The following is a 19,694-nucleotide window of genomic DNA, read 5'->3' as shown; positions in this document are numbered from 1 at the left end:
CAAATTTGTAGCAGTGGTTAAGCCACAGGTTTTGCAAACAGAAGTTTCTGGTTTCAAGCCCAGCATGGGGATTTTTACAACTGTTATCTTAGTCTTATCCAATCTTTCACTCCTAATTAAGAGTGTGAAAGAGAACTAAATGTTTATAAGCAAAGTTGGAGCAGCGGTTAAGACACAGGCTTTGCAAACAGAAGGTTCTGGGTTCAAGCCCAGCAAGGGGAGTTTTACAACTGTTATCTTAGTCTTATCCAATCTTTCACTCCTAATGAAGAGTGTGAAAGGGAACTGTAAGTGTATAAGCAAAGTGGGAACAGCGGTTAAGACACAGGCTTTGCAAACAGAAAGTTCTGGGTTCAAGCCCAGCAAGGGCAATTTTACAACTGTTATCTTAGTCTTATCCAATCTTTCACTCTTAATGAAGAGTGTGAAAGAGAACTAAAAGTACATAAGCAGAGTTGGAGCAGCGGTTAAGACACAGGCTTTGCAAACAGAAGGTTCTGTGTTCAAGCCCAGCAAGGGGATTTTTACAACTGTTATCTTAGTCTTATCCAATCTTTCACTCCTAATGAAGAGTGTGAAAGGGAACTATAAGTTTATAAGCAAAGTTGGAGCAGCGGTTAAGACACAGGCTTTGCAAACAAGGTTCTGGGTTCAAGCCCAGCAAGGGGATTCTTACAACTGTTATCTTAGCTTATCCAATCTTTCACTCCTAATGAAGAGTGTGAAAGAGAACTAAAAGTGTATAAGCAAAGTGGGAACAGCGGTTAAGACACAGGCTTTGCAAACAGAAGGTTCTGGGTTCAAGCCCAACAAGGGGATTTTTACAAATGTTATCTTAGTCTTATCCAATCTTTCACTCCTAATGAAGTGTGTGAAAGAGAACTAATATGAGCAAATTTGTAGCAGTGGTTAAGCCACAGGTTTTGCAAACAGAAGTTTCTGGTTTCAAGCCCAGCATGGGGATTTTTACAACTGTTATCTTAGTCTTATCCAATCTTTCACTCCTAATGAAGAGTGTGAAAGGGAACTATAAGTGTATAAGCAAAGTTGGAGCAGCGGTTAAGACACAGGCTTTGCAAACAGAAAGTTCTGGGTTCAAGCCCAGCAAGGGGATTTTTACAACTGTTATCTTAGCTTATCCAATCTTTCACTCCTAATGAAGAGTGTGAAAGAGAACTAAAAGTGTATAAGCAAAGTGGGAACAGCGGTTAAGACACAGGCTTTGCAAACAGAAGGTTCTGGGTTCAAGCCCAACAAGGGGATTTTTACAAATGTTATCTTAGTCTTATCCAATCTTTCACTCCTAATGAAGAGTGTGAAAGAGAACTAATATGAGCAAAGTTGGAGCAGTGGTTAAGCCACAGGCTTTGCAAACAGAAGGTTCTGGGTTCAAGCCCAGCAAGGGGATTTTTACAACTGTTATCTTAGTCTTATCCAATCTTTCACTCCTAATGAAGAGTGTGAAAGTGAACTAAAAGTGTATAAGCAAAGTTTAAGCAGCAGTTAAGACACAGGCTTTGCAAACAGAAGTTTCTGGTTTCAAGCCCAGCAAAGGGATTTTTACAACTGTTATCTTAGTCTTATCCAATCTTTCACTCCTAATAAAGAGTGAAGGAGAACTAAAAGTGTATACGCAAATTTGGAGCAGCGGTTAAGACACAGCCACACAGGCTTTGCAAACAGAAGTTTCTGGGTTCAGGCCCAGCAAGGGGATTTTTACAACTGTTATCTTAGTCTTATCCAATCTTTCACTCCTAATGAAGAGTGTGAAAGAGAACTAAAAGTGTATAAGCAAAGTTGAAGCAGCGGTTAAGACACAGGCTTTACAAACAGAAGGTTCAGGGTTCAAGCCCAGCAAGGGGATTTTTACAACTGTTATCTTAGTCTTATCCAATATTTCACTCATAATAAAGAGTGTGAAAGAGAACTAAAAGTGTATAAGCAAAGTTGGAGCAGTGGTTAAGACACAGGCTTTGCAAACAGAAGTTTCTGGGTTTAAGCCTAGCAAGGGGATTTTTACAACTGTTATCTTAGCTTATCCAATCTTTCACTCCTAATGAAGAGTGTGAAAGAGAACTAAAAGTGTATAAGCAAAGTGGGAACAGCGGTTAAGACACAGGCTTTGCAAACAGAAGGTTCTGGGTTCAAGCCCAACAAGGGGATTTTTACAAATGTTATCTTAGTCTTATCCAATCTTTCAATCCTAATGAAGTGTGTGAAAGATAACTAATATGAGCAAATTTGTAGCAGTGGTTAAGCCACAGGCTTTGCAAACAGAAGGTTCTGGGTTCAAGCCCAGCAAGGGGATTTTTACAACTCTTATCTTAGTCTTATCCAATGTTTCACTCCTAATAAAGAGTGAAAGAGAACTAAAAGTGTATACGCACATTTCGAGCAGCGGTTAAGACACAGGCTTTGCAAACAGAAGTTTCTGTCTTCAAGCCCAGCAAGGGGATTTTTACAACTGTTATCTTAGTCTTATCCAATCTTTCACTACTAATGAAGAGTGTGAAAGAGAACTAAATGTTTATAAGCAAAGTTGGAGCAGTGGTTAAGACAGGCTTTGCAAACAGAAGGTTCTGGGTTCAATCCCAGCAAGGGGACTTTTACAACTGTTATCTTAGTCTTATCCAATCTTTCACTCCTAATGAAGAGTGTGAAAGATAACTAAATGTTTATAAGCAAAGTTGGAGCAGCGGTTAAGACACAGGCTTTGCAAACAGAAGGTTCTGGGTTCAAGCCCAGCAAGGGGATTTTTACAACTGTTATCTTAGTCTTATCCAATCTTTCACTCCTAATGAAGAGTGTGAAAGATAACTAAATGTTTATAAGCAAAGTTGGAGCAGCGGTTAAGACACAGGCTTTGCAAACAGAAGGTTCTGGGTTCAAGCCCAGCAAGGGGATTTTTACAACTGTTATCTTAGTCTTATCCAATCTTTCACTCCTAATGAAGAGTGTGAAAGATAACTAAATGTTTATAAGCAAAATTGGAGCAGCGGTTAAGACACAGGCTTTGCAAACAGAAGGTTCTGGGTTCAAGCCCAGCAAGGGGATTTTTACAACTGTTATCTTAGTCTTATCCAATCTTTCACTCCTAATGAAGAGTGTGAAAGGGAACTGTAAGTGTATAAGCAAAGTTGGAGCAGCGTTTAAGACATAGGCTTTGCAAACAGAAGGTTCTGGGTTCAAGCCCAGCAAGGAGATTTTTACAACTGTTATCTTAGCTTATCCAATCTTTCACTCCTAATGAAGAGTGTGAAAGAGAACTAAAAGTGTATAAGCAAAGTGGGAACAGCGGTTAAGACACAGGCTTTGCAAACAGAAAGTTCTGGGTTCAAGCCCAGCAAGGGCAATTTTACAACTGTTATCTTAGTCTTATCCAATCTTTCACTCTTAATGAAGAGTGTGAAAGAGAACTAAAAGTACATAAGCAGAGTTGGAGCAGTGGTTAAGACACAGGCTTTGCAAACAGAAGGTTCTGTGTTCAAGCCCAGCAAGGGGATTTTTACAACTGTTATCTTAGTCTTATCCAATCTTTCACTCCTAATGAAGAGTGTGAAAGGGAACTATAAGTTTATAAGCAAAGTTGGAGCAGTGGTTAAGACACAGGCTTTGCAAACAAGGTTCTGGGTTCAAGCCCAGCAAGGGGATTCTTACAACTGTTATCTTAGCTTATCCAATCTTTCACTCCTAATGAAGAGTGTGAAAGAGAACTAAAAGTGTATAAGCAAAGTGGGAACAGCGGTTAAGACACAGGCTTTGCAAACAGAAGGTTCTGGGTTCAAGCCCAACAAGGGGATTTTTACAAATGTTATCTTAGTCTTATCCAATCTTTCACTCCTAATGAAGTGTGTGAAAGAGAACTAATATGAGCAAATTTGTAGCAGTGGTTAAGCCACAGGCTTTGCAAACAGAAGTTTCTGGTTTCAAGCCCAGCATGGGGATTTTTACAACTGTTATCTTAGTCTTATCCAATCTTTCACTCCTAATGAAGAGTGTGAAAGGGAACTATAAGTGTATAAGCAAAGTTGGAGCAGCGGTTAAGACACAGGCTTTGCAAACAGAAAGTTCTGGGTTCAAGCCCAGCAAGGGGATTTTTACAACTGTTATCTTAGCTTATCCAATCTTTCACTCCTAATGAAGAGTGTGAAAGAGAACTAAAAATGTGTATAAGCAAAGTGGGAACAGCGGTTAAGACACAGGCATTGCAAACAGAAGGTTCTGGGTTCAAGCCCAACAAGGGGATTTTTACAAATGTTATCTTAGTCTTATCCAATCTTTCACTCCTAATGAAGAGTGTGAAAGAGAACTAATATGAGCAAAGTTGGAGCAGTGGTTAAGCCACAGGCTTTGCAAACAGAAGGTTCTGGGTTCAAGCCCAGCAAGGGGATTTTTACAACTGTTATCTTAGTCTTATCCAATCTTTCACTCCTAATAAAGAGTGAAAGAGAACTAAAAGTGTATACGCAAATTTGGAGCAGCGGTTAAGACACAGCCACACAGGCTTTGCAAACAGAAGTTTCTGGGTTCAGGCCCAGCAAGGGGATTTTTACAACTGTTATCTTAGTCTTATCCAATCTTTCACTCCTAATGAAGAGTGTGAAAGAGAACTAATATGAGCAAAGTGGGAACAGCGGTTAAGACACAGGCTTTGCAAACAGAAGGTTCTGGGTTCAAGCCCAACAAGGGGATTTTTACAAATGTTATCTTAGTCTTATCCAATCTTTCAATCCTAATGAAGTGTGTGAAAGAGAACTAATATGAGCAAATTTGTTGCAGTGGTTAAGCCACAGGCTTTGCAAACAGAAGGTTCTGGGTTCAAGCCCAGCAAGGGGATTTTTACAACTCTTATCTTAGTCTTATCCAATGTTTCACTCCTAATAAAGAGTGAAAGAGAACTAAAAGTGTATACGCAAATTTCGAGCAGCGGTTAAGACACAGGCTTTGCAAACAGAAGTTTCTGTCTTCAAGCCCAGCAAGGGGATTTTTACAACTGTTATCTTAGTCTTATCCAATCTTTCACTACTAATGAAGAGTGTAAAAGAGAACTAAATGTTTATAAGCAAAGTTGGAGCAGTGGTTAAGACAGGCTTTGCAAACAGAAGGTTCTGGGTTCAATCCCAGCAAGGGGATTTTTACAACTGTTATCTTAGTCTTATCCAATGTTTCACTCCTAATGAAGAGTGTGAAAGATAACTAAATGTTTATAAGCAAAGTTGGAGCAGCGGTTAAGACACAGGCTTTGCAAACAGAAGGTTCTGGGTTCAAGCCCAGCAAGGGGATTTTTACAACTGTTATCTTAGTCTTATCCAATCTTTCACTCCTAATGAAGAGTGTGAAAGGGAACTATAAGTGTATAAGCAAAGTTGGAGCAGCGGTTAAGACACAGGCTTTGCAAACAGAAAGTTCTGGGTTCAAGCCCAGCAAGGGGATTTTTACAACTGTTATCTTAGCTTATCCAATCTTTCACTCCTAATGAAGAGTGTGAAAGAGAACTAAAAGTGTATAAGCAAAGTAGGAACAGCGGTTAAGACACAGGCTTTGCAAACAGAAGGTTCTGGGTTCAAGCCCAACAAGGGGATTTTTACAAATGTTATCTTAGTCTTATCCAATCTTTCACTCCTAATGAAGAGTGTGAAAGAGAACTAATATGAGCAAAGTTGGAGCAGTGGTTAAGCCACAGGCTTTGCAAACAGAAGGTTCTGGGTTCAAGCCCAGCAAGGGGAGTTTTACAACTGTTATCTTAGTCTTATCCAATCTTTCACTCCTAATGAAGAGTGTGAAAGGGAACTGTAAGTGTATAAGCAAAGTGGGAACAGCGGTTAAGACACAGGCTTTGCAAACAGAAAGTTCTGGGTTCAAGCCCAGCAAGGGCAATTTTACAACTGTTATCTTAGTCTTATCCAATCTTTCACTCTTAATGAAGAGTGTGAAAGAGAACTAAGAGTACATAAGCAGAGTTGGAGCAGCGGTTAAGACACAGGCTTTGCAAACAGAAGGTTCTGTGTTCAAGCCCAGCAAGGGGATTTTTACAACTGTTATCTTAGTCTTATCCAATCTTTCACTCCTAATGAAGAGTGTGAAAGGGAACTATAAGTTTATAAGCAAAGTTGGAGCAGCGGTTAAGACACAGGCTTTGCAAACAAGGTTCTGGGTTCAAGCCCAGCAAGGGGATTCTTACAACTGTTATCTTAGCTTATCCAATCTTTCACTCCTAATGAAGAGTGTGAAAGAGAACTAAAAGTGTATAAGCAAAGTGGGAACAGCGGTTAAGACACAGGCTTTGCAAACAGAAGGTTCTGGGTTCAAGCCCAACAAGGGGATTTTTACAAATGTTATCTTAGTCTTATCCAATCTTTCACTCCTAATGAAGTGTGTGAAAGAGAACTAATATGAGCAAATTTGTAGCAGTGGTTAAGCCACAGGCTTTGCAAACAGAAGTTTCTGGTTTCAAGCCCAGCATGGGGATTTTTACAACTGTTATCTTAGTCTTATCCAATCTTTCACTCCTAATGAAGAGTGTGAAAGGGAACTATAAGTGTATAAGCAAAGTTGGAGCAGCGGTTAAGGCACAGGCTTTGCAAACAGAAAGTTCTGGGTTCAAGCCCAGCAAGGGGATTTTTACAACTGTTATCTTAGCTTATCCAATCTTTCACTCCTAATGAAGAGTGTGAAAGAGAACTAAAAGTGTATAAGCAAAGTGGGAACAGCGGTTAAGACACAGGCTTTGCAAACAGAAGGTTCTGGGTTCAAGCCCAACAAGGGGATTTTTACAAATGTTATCTTAGTCTTATCCAATCTTTCACTCCTAATGAAGAGTGTGAAAGAGAACTAATATGAGCAAAGTTGGAGCAGTGGTTAAGCCACAGGCTTTGCAAACAGAAGGTTCTGGGTTCAAGCCCAGCAAGGGGATTTTTACAACTGTTATCTTAGTCTTATCCAATCTTTCACTCCTAATGAAGAGTGTGAAAGTGAACTAAAAGTGTATAAGCAAAGTTTAAGCAGCAGTTAAGACACAGGCTTTGCAAACAGAAGTTTCTGGTTTCAAGCCCAGCAAAGGGATTTTTACAACTGTTATCTTAGTCTTATCCAATCTTTCACTCCTAATAAAGAGTGAAGGAGAACTAAAAGTGTATACGCAAATTTGGAGCAGCGGTTAAGACACAGCCACACAGGCTTTGCAAACAGAAGTTTCTGGGTTCAGGCCCAGCAAGGGGATTTTTACAACTGTTATCTTAGTCTTATCCAATCTTTCACTCCTAATGAAGAGTGTGAAAGAGAACTAAAAGTGTATAAGCAAAGTTGAAGCAGCGGTTAAGACACAGGCTTTACAAACAGAAGGTTCAGGGTTCAAGCCCAGCAAGGGGATTTTTACAACTGTTATCTTAGCTTATCCAATCTTTCACTCCTAATGAAGAGTGTGAAAGAGAACTAAAAGTGTATAAGCAAAGTGGGAACAGCGGTTAAGACACAGGCTTTGCAAACAGAAGGTTCTGGGTTCAAGCCCAACAAGGGGATTTTTACAAATGTTATCTTAGTCTTATCCAATCTTTCAATCCTAATGAAGTGTGTGAAAGATAACTAATATGAGCAAATTTGTAGCAGTGGTTAAGCCACAGGCTTTGCAAACAGAAGGTTCTGGGTTCAAGCCCAGCAAGGGGATTTTTACAACTCTTATCTTAGTCTTATCCAATGTTTCACTCCTAATAAAGAGTGAAAGAGAACTAAAAGTGTATACGCAAATTTCGAGCAGCGGTTAAGACACAGGCTTTGCAAACAGAAGTTTCTGTCTTCAAGCCCAGCAAGGGGATTTTTACAACTGTTATCTTAGTCTTATCCAATCTTTCACTACTAATGAAGAGTGTGAAAGAGAACTAAATGTTTATAAGCAAAGTTGGAGCAGTGGTTAAGACAGGCTTTGCAAACAGAAGGTTCTGGGTTCAATCCCAGCAAGGGGACTTTTACAACTGTTATCTTAGTCTTATCCAATCTTTCACTCCTAATGAAGAGTGTGAAAGATAACTAAATGTTTATAAGCAAAGTTGGAGCAGCGGTTAAGACACAGGCTTTGCAAACAGAAGGTTCTGGGTTCAAGCCCAGCAAGGGGATTTTTACAACTGTTATCTTAGTCTTATCCAATCTTTCACTCCTAATGAAGAGTGTGAAAGATAACTAAATGTTTATAAGCAAAGTTGGAGCAGCGGTTAAGACACAGGCTTTGCAAACAGAAGGTTCTGGGTTCAAGCCCAGCAAGGGGATTTTTACAACTGTTATCTTAGTCTTATCCAATCTTTCACTCCTAATGAAGAGTGTGAAAGATAACTAAATGTTTATAAGCAAAATTGGAGCAGCGGTTAAGACACAGGCTTTGCAAACAGAAGGTTCTGGGTTCAAGCCCAGCAAGGGGATTTTTACAACTGTTATCTTAGTCTTATCCAATCTTTCACTCCTAATGAAGAGTGTGAAAGGGAACTGTAAGTGTATAAGCAAAGTTGGAGCAGCGTTAAAGACATAGGCTTTGCAAACAGAAGGTTCTGGGTTCAAGCCCAGCAAGGAGATTTTTACAACTGTTATCTTAGCTTATCCAATCTTTCACTCCTAATGAAGAGTGTGAAAGAGAACTAAAAGTGTATAAGCAAAGTGGGAACAGCGGTTAAGACACAGGCTTTGCAAACAGAAAGTTCTGGGTTCAAGCCCAGCAAGGGCAATTTTACAACTGTTATCTTAGTCTTATCCAATCTTTCACTCTTAATGAAGAGTGTGAAAGAGAACTAAAAGTACATAAGCAGAGTTGGAGCAGTGGTTAAGACACAGGCTTTGCAAACAGAAGGTTCTGTGTTCAAGCCCAGCAAGGGGATTTTTACAACTGTTATCTTAGTCTTATCCAATCTTTCACTCCTAATGAAGAGTGTGAAAGGGAACTATAAGTTTATAAGCAAAGTTGGAGCAGTGGTTAAGACACAGGCTTTGCAAACAAGGTTCTGGGTTCAAGCCCAGCAAGGGGATTCTTACAACTGTTATCTTAGCTTATCCAATCTTTCACTCCTAATGAAGAGTGTGAAAGAGAACTAAAAGTGTATAAGCAAAGTGGGAACAGCGGTTAAGACACAGGCTTTGCAAACAGAAGGTTCTGGGTTCAAGCCCAACAAGGGGATTTTTACAAATGTTATCTTAGTCTTATCCAATCTTTCACTCCTAATGAAGTGTGTGAAAGAGAACTAATATGAGCAAATTTGTAGCAGTGGTTAAGCCACAGGCTTTGCAAACAGAAGTTTCTGGTTTCAAGCCCAGCATGGGGATATTTACAACTGTTATCTTAGTCTTATCCAATCTTTCACTCCTAATGAAGAGTGTGAAAGGGAACTATAAGTGTATAAGCAAAGTTGGAGCAGCGGTTAAGACATAGGCTTTGCAAACAGAAAGTTCTGGGTTCAAGCCCAGCAAGGGGGTTTTTACAACTGTTATCTTAGCTTATCCAATCTTTCACTCCTAATGAAGAGTGTGAAAGAGAACTAAAAATGTGTATAAGCAAAGTGGGAACAGCGGTTAAGACACAGGCTTTGCCAACAGAAGGTTCTGGGTTCAAGCCCAACAAGGGGATTTTTACAAATGTTATCTTAGTCTTATCCAATCTTTCACTCCTAATGAAGAGTGTGAAAGAGAACTAATATGAGCAAAGTTGGAGCAGTGGTTAAGCCACAGGCTTTGCAAACAGAAGGTTCTGGGTTCAAGCCCAGCAAGGGGATTTTTACAACTGTTATCTTAGTCTTATCCAATCTTTCACTCCTAATGAAGAGTGTGAAAGGGAACTATAAGTTTATAAGCAAAGTTGGAGCAGTGGTTAAGACACAGGCTTTGCAAACAAGGTTCTGGGTTCAAGCCCAGCAAGGAGATTTTTACAACTGTTATCGTAGCTTATCCAATCTTTCACTCCTAATGAAGAGTGTGAAAGAGAACTAAAAGTGTATAAGCAAAGTGGGAACAGCGGTTAAGACACAGGCTTTGCAAACAGAAAGTTCTGGGTTCAAGCCCAGCAAGGGCAATTTTACAACTGTTATCTTAGTCTTATCCAATCTTTCACTCTTAATGAAGAGTGTGAAAGAGAACTAAAAGTACATAAGCAGAGTTGGAGCAGTGGTTAAGACACAGGCTTTGCAAACAGAAGGTTCTGTGTTCAAGCCCAGCAAGGGGATTTTTACAACTGTTATCTTAGTCTTATCCAATCTTTCACTCCTAATGAAGAGTGTGAAAGGGAACTATAAGTTTATAAGCAAAGTTGGAGCAGTGGTTAAGACACAGGCTTTGCAAACAAGGTTCTGGGTTCAAGCCCAGCAAGGGGATTCTTACAACTGTTATCTTAGCTTATCCAATCTTTCACTCCTAATGAAGAGTGTGAAAGAGAACTAAAAGTGTATAAGCAAAGTGGGAACAGCGGTTAAGACACAGGCTTTGCAAACAGAAGGTTCTGGGTTCAAGCCCAACAAGGGGATTTTTACAAATGTTATCTTAGTCTTATCCAATCTTTCACTCCTAATGAAGTGTGTGAAAGAGAACTAATATGAGCAAATTTGTAGCAGTGGTTAAGCCACAGGCTTTGCAAACAGAAGTTTCTGGTTTCAAGCCCAGCATGGGGAGTTTTACAACTGTTATCTTAGTCTTATCCAATCTTTCACTCCTAATGAAGAGTGTGAAAGGGAACTATAAGTGTATAAGCAAAGTTGGAGCAGCGGTTAAGACACAGGCTTTGCAAACAGAAAGTTCTGGGTTCAAGCCCAGCAAGGGGATTTTTACAACTGTTATCTTAGCTTATCCAATCTTTCACTCCTAATGAAGAGTGTGAAAGAGAACTAAAAATGTGTATAATCAAAGTGGGAACAGCGGTTAAGACACAGGCTTTGCAAACAGAAGGTTCTGGGTTCAAGCCCAACAAGGGGATTTTTACAAATGTTATCTTAGTCTTATCCAATCTTTCACTCCTAATGAAGAGTGTGAAAGAGAACTAATATGAGCAAAGTTGGAGCAGTGGTTAAGCCACAGGCTTTGCAAACAGAAGGTTCTGGGTTCAAGCCCAGCAAGGGGATTTTTACAACTGTTATCTTAGTCTTATCCAATCTTTCACTCCTAATAAAGAGTGAAAGAGAACTAAAAGTGTATACGCAAATTTGGAGCAGCGGTTAAGACACAGCCACACAGGCTTTGCAAACAGAAGTTTCTGGGTTCAGGCCCAGCAAGGGGATTTTTACAACTGTTATCTTAGTCTTATCCAATCTTTCACTCCTAATGAAGAGTGTGAAAGAGAACTAATATGAGCAAAGTGGGAACAGCGGTTAAGACACAGGCTTTGCAAACAGAAGGTTCTGGGTTCAAGCCCAACAAGGGGATTTTTACAAATGTTATCTTAGTCTTATCCAATCTTTCAATCCTAATGAAGTGTGTGAAAGATAACTAATATGAGCAAATTTGTTGCAGTGGTTAAGCCACAGGCTTTGCAAACAGAAGGTTCTGGGTTCAAGCCCAGCAAGGGGATTTTTACAACTCTTATCTTAGTCTTATCCAATGTTTCACTCCTAATAAAGAGTGAAAGAGAACTAAAAGTGTATACGCAAATTTCGAGCAGCGGTTAAGACACAGGCTTTGCAAACAGAAGTTTCTGTCTTCAAGCCCAGCAAGGGGATTTTTACAACTGTTATCTTAGTCTTATCCAATCTTTCACTACTAATGAAGAGTGTAAAAGAGAACTAAATGTTTATAAGCAAAGTTGGAGCAGTGGTTAAGACAGGCTTTGCAAACAGAAGGTTCTGGGTTCAATCCCAGCAAGGGGATTTTTACAACTGTTATCTTAGTCTTATCCAATGTTTCACTCCTAATGAAGAGTGTGAAAGATAACTAAATGTTTATAAGCAAAGTTGGAGCAGCGGTTAAGACACAGGCTTTGCAAACAGAAGGTTCTGGGTTCAAGCCCAGCAAGGGGATTTTTACAACTGTTATCTTAGTCTTATCCAATCTTTCACTCCTAATGAAGAGTGTGAAAGGGAACTATAAGTGTATAAGCAAAGTTGGAGCAGCGGTTAAGACACAGGCTTTGCAAACAGAAAGTTCTGGGTTCAAGCCCAGCAAGGGGATTTTTACAACTGTTATCTTAGCTTATCCAATCTTTCACTCCTAATGAAGAGTGTGAAAGAGAACTAAAAGTGTATAAGAAAAGTAGGAACAGCGGTTAAGACACAGGCTTTGCAAACAGAAGGTTCTGGGTTCAAGCCCAACAAGGGGATTTTTACAAATGTTATCTTAGTCTTATCCAATCTTTCACTCCTAATGAAGAGTGTGAAAGAGAACTAATATGAGCAAAGTTGGAGCAGTGGTTAAGCCACAGGCTTTGCAAACAGAAGGTTCTGGGTTCAAGCCCAGCAAGGGGAGTTTTACAACTGTTATCTTAGTCTTATCCAATCTTTCACTCCTAATGAAGAGTGTGAAAGGGAACTGTAAGTGTATAAGCAAAGTGGGAACAGCGGTTAAGACACAGGCTTTGCAAACAGAAAGTTCTGGGTTCAAGCCCAGCAAGGGCAATTTTACAACTGTTATCTTAGTCTTATCCAATCTTTCACTCTTAATGAAGAGTGTGAAAGAGAACTAAGAGTACATAAGCAGAGTTGGAGCAGCGGTTAAGACACAGGCTTTGCAAACAGAAGGTTCTGTGTTCAAGCCCAGCAAGGGGATTTTTACAACTGTTATCTTAGTCTTATCCAATCTTTCACTCCTAATGAAGAGTGTGAAAGGGAACTATAAGTTTATAAGCAAAGTTGGAGCAGCGGTTAAGACACAGGCTTTGCAAACAAGGTTCTGGGTTCAAGCCCAGCAAGGGGATTCTTACAACTGTTATCTTAGCTTATCCAATCTTTCACTCCTAATGAAGAGTGTGAAAGAGAACTAAAAGTGTATAAGCAAAGTGGGAACAGCGGTTAAGACACAGGCTTTGCAAACAGAAGGTTCTGGGTTCAAGCCCAACAAGGGGATTTTTACAAATGTTATCTTAGTCTTATCCAATCTTTCACTCCTAATGAAGTGTGTGAAAGAGAACTAATATGAGCAAATTTGTAGCAGTGGTTAAGCCACAGGCTTTGCAAACAGAAGTTTCTGGTTTCAAGCCCAGCATGGGGATTTTTACAACTGTTATCTTAGTCTTATCCAATCTTTCACTCCTAATGAAGAGTGTGAAAGGGAACTATAAGTGTATAAGCAAAGTTGGAGCAGCGGTTAAGGCACAGGCTTTGCAAACAGAAAGTTCTGGGTTCAAGCCCAGCAAGGGGATTTTTACAACTGTTATCTTAGCTTATCCAATCTTTCACTCCTAATGAAGAGTGTGAAAGAGAACTAAAAGTGTATAAGCAAAGTGGGAACAGCGGTTAAGACACAGGCTTTGCAAACAGAAGGTTCTGGGTTCAAGCCCAACAAGGGGATTTTTACAAATGTTATCTTAGTCTTATCCAATCTTTCACTCCTAATGAAGAGTGTGAAAGAGAACTAATATGAGCAAAGTTGGAGCAGTGGTTAAGCCACAGGCTTTGCAAACAGAAGGTTCTGGGTTCAAGCCCAGCAAGGGGATTTTTACAACTGTTATCTTAGTCTTATCCAATCTTTCACTCCTAATGAAGAGTGTGAAAGTGAACTAAAAGTGTATAAGCAAAGTTTAAGCAGCAGTTAAGACACAGGCTTTGCAAACAGAAGTTTCTGGTTTCAAGCCCAGCAAAGGGATTTTTACAACTGTTATCTTAGTCTTATCCAATCTTTCACTCCTAATAAAGAGTGAAGGAGAACTAAAAGTGTATACGCAAATTTGGAGCAGCGGTTAAGACACAGCCACACAGGCTTTGCAAACAGAAGTTTCTGGGTTCAGGCCCAGCAAGGGGATTTTTACAACTGTTATCTTAGCTTATCCAATCTTTCACTCCTAATGAAGAGTGTGAAAGAGAACTAAAAGTGTATAAGCAAAGTGGGAACAGCGGTTAAGACACAGGCTTTGCAAACAGAAGGTTCTGGGTTCAAGCCCAACAAGGGGATTTTTACAAATGTTATCTTAGTCTTATCCAATCTTTCAATCCTAATGAAGTGTGTGAAAGATAACTAATATGAGCAAATTTGTAGCAGTGGTTAAGCCACAGGCTTTGCAAACAGAAGGTTCTGGGTTCAAGCCCAGCAAGGGGATTTTTACAACTCTTATCTTAGTCTTATCCAATGTTTCACTCCTAATAAAGAGTGAAAGAGAACTAAAAGTGTACACGCAAATTTCGAGCAGCGGTTAAGACACAGGCTTTGCAAACAGAAGTTTCTGTCTTCAAGCCCAGCAAGGGGATTTTTACAACTGTTATCTTAGTCTTATCCAATCTTTCACTACTAATGAAGAGTGTGAAAGAGAACTAAATGTTTATAAGCAAAGTTGGAGCAGTGGTTAAGACAGGCTTTGCAAACAGAAGGTTCTGGGTTCAATCCCAGCAAGGGGACTTTTACAACTGTTATCTTAGTCTTATCCAATCTTTCACTCCTAATGAAGAGTGTGAAAGATAACTAAATGTTTATAAGCAAAGTTGGAGCAGCGGTTAAGACACAGGCTTTGCAAACAGAAGGTTCTGGGTTCAAGCCCAGCAAGGGGATTTTTACAACTGTTATCTTAGTCTTATCCAATCTTTCACTCCTAATGAAGAGTGTGAAAGATAACTAAATGTTTATAAGCTAAATTGGAGCAGCGGTTAAGACACAGGCTTTGCAAACAGAAGGTTCTGGGTTCAAGCCCAGCAAGGGGATTTTTACAACTGTTATCTTAGTCTTATCCAATCTTTCACTCCTAATGAAGAGTGTGAAAGGGAACTGTAAGTGTATAAGCAAAGTTGGAGCAGCGTTTAAGACATAGGCTTTGCAAACAGAAGGTTCTGGGTTCAAGCCCAGCAAGGAGATTTTTACAACTGTTATCTTAGCTTATCCAATCTTTCACTCCTAATGAAGAGTGTGAAAGAGAACTAAAAGTGTATAAGCAAAGTGGGAACAGCGGTTAAGACACAGGCTTTGCAAACAGAAAGTTCTGGGTTCAAGCCCAGCAAGGGCAATTTTACAACTGTTATCTTAGTCTTATCCAATCTTTCACTCTTAATGAAGAGTGTGAAAGAGAACTAAAAGTACATAAGCAGAGTTGGAGCAGTGGTTAAGACACAGGCTTTGCAAACAGAAGGTTCTGTGTTCAAGCCCAGCAAGGGGATTTTTACAACTGTTATCTTAGTCTTATCCAATCTTTCACTCCTAATGAAGAGTGTGAAAGGGAACTATAAGTTTATAAGCAAAGTTGGAGCAGTGGTTAAGACACAGGCTTTGCAAACAAGGTTCTGGGTTCAAGCCCAGCAAGGGGATTCTTACAACTGTTATCTTAGCTTATCCAATCTTTCACTCCTAATGAAGAGTGTGAAAGAGAACTAAAAGTGTATAAGCAAAGTGGGAACAGCGGTTAAGACACAGGCTTTGCAAACAGAAGGTTCTGGGTTCAAGCCCAACAAGGGGATTTTTACAAATGTTATCTTAGTCTTATCCAATCTTTCACTCCTAATGAAGTGTGTGAAAGAGAACTAATATGAGCAAATTTGTAGCAGTGGTTAAGCCACAGGCTTTGCAAACAGAAGTTTCTGGTTTCAAGCCCAGCATGGGGATATTTACAACTGTTATCTTAGTCTTATCCAATCTTTCACTCCTAATGAAGAGTGTGAAAGGGAACTATAAGTGTATAAGCAAAGTTGGAGCAGCGGTTAAGACACAGGCTTTGCAAACAGAAAGTTCTGGGTTCAAGCCCAGCAAGGGGATTTTTACAACTGTTATCTTAGCTTATCCAATCTTTCACTCCTAATGAAGAGTGTGAAAGAGAACTAAAAATGTGTATAAGCAAAGTGGGAACAGCGGTTAAGACACAGGCTTTGCAAACAGAAGGTTCTGGGTTCAAGCCCAACAAGGGGATTTTTACAAATGTTATCTTAGTCTTATCCAATCTTTCACTCCTAATGAAGAGTGTGAAAGAGAACTAATATGAGCAAAGTTGGAGCAGTGGTTAAGCCACAGGCTTTGCAAACAGAAGGTTCTGGGTTCAAGCCCAGCAAGGGGATTTTTACAACTGTTATCTTAGTCTTATCCAATCTTTCACTCCTAATGAAGAGTGTGAAAGTGAACTAAAAGTGTATAAGCAAAGTTTAAGCAGCAGTTAAGACACAGGCTTTGCAAACAGAAGTTTCTGGTTTCAAGCCCAGCAAAGGGATTTTTACAACTGTTATCTTAGTCTTATCCAATCTTTCACTCCTAATAAAGAGTGAAAGAGAACTAAAAGTGTATACGCAAATTTGGAGCAGCGGTTAAGACACAGCCACACAGGCTTTGCAAACAGAAGTTTCTGGGTTCAGGCCCAGCAAGGGGATTTTTACAACTGTTATCTTAGTCTTATCCAATCTTTCACTCCTAATGAAGAGTGTGAAAGAGAACTAATATGAGCAAAGTGGGAACAGCGGTTAAGACACAGGCTTTGCAAACAGAAGGTTCTGGGTTCAAGCGCAACAAGGGGATTTTTACAAATGTTATCTTAGTCTTATCCAATCTTTCAATCCTAATGAAGTGTGTGAAAGAGAACTAATATGAGCAAATTTGTAGCAGTGGTTAAGCCACAGGCTTTGCAAACAGAAGGTTCTGGGTTCAAGCCCAGCAAGGGGATTTTTACAACTCTTATCTTAGTCTTATCCAATGTTTCACTCCTAATAAAGAGTGAAAGAGAACTAAAAGTGTATACGCAAATTTCGAGCAGCGGTTAAGACACAGGCTTTGCAAACAGAAGTTTCTGTCTTCAAGCCCAGCAAGGGGATTTTTACAACTGTTATCTTAGTCTTATCCAATCTTTCACTACTAATGAAGAGTGTAAAAGAGAACTAAATGTTTATAAGCAAAGTTGGAGCAGTGGTTAAGACAGGCTTTGCAAACAGAAGGTTCTGGGTTCAATCCCAGCAAGGGGATTTTTACAACTGTTATCTTAGTCTTATCCAATGTTTCACTCCTAATGAAGAGTGTGAAAGATAACTAAATGTTTATAAGCAAAGTTGGAGCAGCGGTTAAGACACAGGCTTTGCAAACAGAAGGTTCTGGGTTCAAGCCCAGCAAGGGGATTTTTACAACTGTTATCTTAGTCTTATCCAATCTTTCACTCCTAATGAAGAGTGTGAAAGGGAACTATAAGTGTATAAGCAAAGTTGGAGCAGCGGTTAAGACACAGGCTTTGCAAACAGAAAGTTCTGGGTTCAAGCCCAGCAAGGGGATTTTTACAACTGTTATCTTAGCTTATCCAATCTTTCACTCCTAATGAAGAGTGTGAAAGAGAACTAAAAGTGTATAAGCAAAGTAGGAACAGCGGTTAAGACACAGGCTTTGCAAACAGAAGGTTCTGGGTTCAAGCCCAACAAGGGGATTTTTACAAATGTTATCTTAGTCTTATCCAATCTTTCACTCCTAATGAAGAGTGTGAAAGAGAACTAATATGAGCAAAGTTGGAGCAGTGGTTAAGCCACAGGCTTTGCAAACAGAAGGTTCTGGGTTCAAGCCCAGCAAGGGGATTTTTACAACTGTTATCTTAGTCTTATCCAATCTTTCACTCCTAATAAAGAGTGAAAGATAACTAAAAGTGTATACGCAAATTTGGAGCAGCGGTTAAGACACAGGCATGGGCGGAGCTTGGGGGGGTGCAGTGCCCCCTCTGCACCCCCTGGCAAAAAATAATAATAATATATATATATATATATATATATATATATATCAATGCTGGGCCGTTATCGGCGTTAACGTGCTGCGTTAACGCGAGAATATTATCGCGCGTCAAAAGAAATATCGCCATTAATCTATTCTCAAAGTTGGGTCTGGGAGCTGGGTCTGCATTGACTGCATAAAGCGAGCAAGCTAGGAATTTCACTTTGATAGTTTTACCTGACCGAATTACTCTGTGGGAGGGAGAAGTCCTAACCTAACAGGGACAAGGTGAAATAAATTACTCTGAGAGCAGGGCGGTAACAAATCCTAACCTAACCGGACACGGGTGAAATTAATGAACAGTGCGGCGTGCCACATCAAACGTCAGCATGCAGGACGCTGTGAACACGGGTTTGCTTCAGGGGAAATTTCTTTACAAGAAGCTTCCCAATGGAAACCTCGACAAGAACAAGGTGGTTTGTACCCTGTGCAAAGCAGAAATGGCTTACTGTAGGAGTTCTTCAAGTCTGAAGTATCACCTAACGCACAAGCATCCCTTTGCGCTGGTTGATGATAGCGAAGCTGCCGGCGGGCCAAGCACTAATATGGCTCCGGGGAAAAGTGTTCGTCAAACTACAATGTTGGAGTGCAACCGTGGCAAGCCCGTCAGCCCAACTTTATCAGCCAAGCTAACTAACCTCCTAGCTCAGTGGATTGCCATCAACTGCCGGCCTATCAGTGTGGTTGAAGATGATGGGCTCGAGCTTCTTCTCCAGGCGGCCACAGGCGACCCATCTTACAAACTACCTGCAAGACGAACTATCACAAGGAGAATCCATGACCAGTACGCCGCAGAGAAAGCTGCGAAAGATGAAAAGTTGGCCGGGGCGGCGTGTGTAGCACTGACTGGGGACCATTGGACATCTGTCAAAAACGACAACTACCTTGGCGTTACTGTACACCTCATCGATGTCAGCTGGGAACTTCACTCGTTCGCCTTAGGTCCGTTATGTAATTTAAATTAATTTACCACGGTGAAGTTGGTCTCGGGCTGGATACCCAGCCATCCTGGCTGAATATCCAACCTGAAACCAACCCCACCGCGGCATGTAAAATCGCTAATTCAGCCTAACATTTACACAGCTTTAGCTAACGTTATCAGGGATCGATTGATTTATTTTACCACCAGCCAACATTATACGTTTGCTAGCTAGCCCCAACAATGCCAGCCTGCTAATTGTAAGTTTCCTATTAATAGCAAACTTATTCTGATCTACTTTGTCTCTCCTATAACGTCAGGTGTGATTAAAATGGAGGAGCGTCACTTTGCAGAAGCGTGTGCCAGACAGTTTCTCGACGTCGCTAATCAGTGGGGCATATGTGAGGGGTGGGACACCCCACTGGAGGTACAGTAGGAGAGGGAATAGGAAGCCCCAGGGTTGGGATTGGGACGCCCCTCTGGAGGTACAGTAGGAGAGGGAATGGGAAGCCCCAGTACCGATGGAGGTACAGTGGGAGAAGGAATAGGAGACCCCAGTGTTGGCCCACAACCTGCACTGCACTTCCTGCATGACACTGGATGGGAAGAGAGTGGTTTTTCCAGGGGCAAGCGTGTGTGGCCTGGTTCTGAGATTACCACTACATCCTGTTTATATCTCCCAGGTCCTAAGGTCCCACCCCTCACACATAGTTGAAAAAATCACCACCATTGGAACCGACAGCGCTCCCAACATGATAGCAGCAGGGAGAATATTACCATTTGAGCACTTGCCCTGCGTTGCTCATCTTGTACAGAGGGCCGTTGTAATGTCACTTCGGGATGGTGGTTTTAATGGTGTACTGGCCAAGTGTCGAAAAGTGGTCGGACATTTCAAACACAGTCCGGCTAACTCAGACGAGCTGAATGCCCAGCAAGCATCCCTTGAACAAGACCAGGAGTCACT

General features: G+C 40.6%; 1 protein-coding gene across 1 annotated transcript in view; it reads right to left on the bottom strand.

The window, feature by feature from the left end:
• The window catches only part of vsig8a (V-set and immunoglobulin domain containing 8a), a 76,148-nt gene that overhangs the window by 35,509 nt on the left and 20,945 nt on the right, over positions 1–19,694 (bottom strand). The window lies entirely within an intron of this gene.

This window comes from Protomyctophum parallelum (assembly GCF_964188405.1).
Source record: "Protomyctophum parallelum genome assembly, chromosome: 21".
NCBI lineage: Eukaryota > Metazoa > Chordata > Actinopteri > Myctophiformes > Myctophidae > Protomyctophum > Protomyctophum parallelum.
Note: the sequence above shows the minus strand (reverse complement) of the source record. Positions and strands in the feature narration are given on the sequence as shown.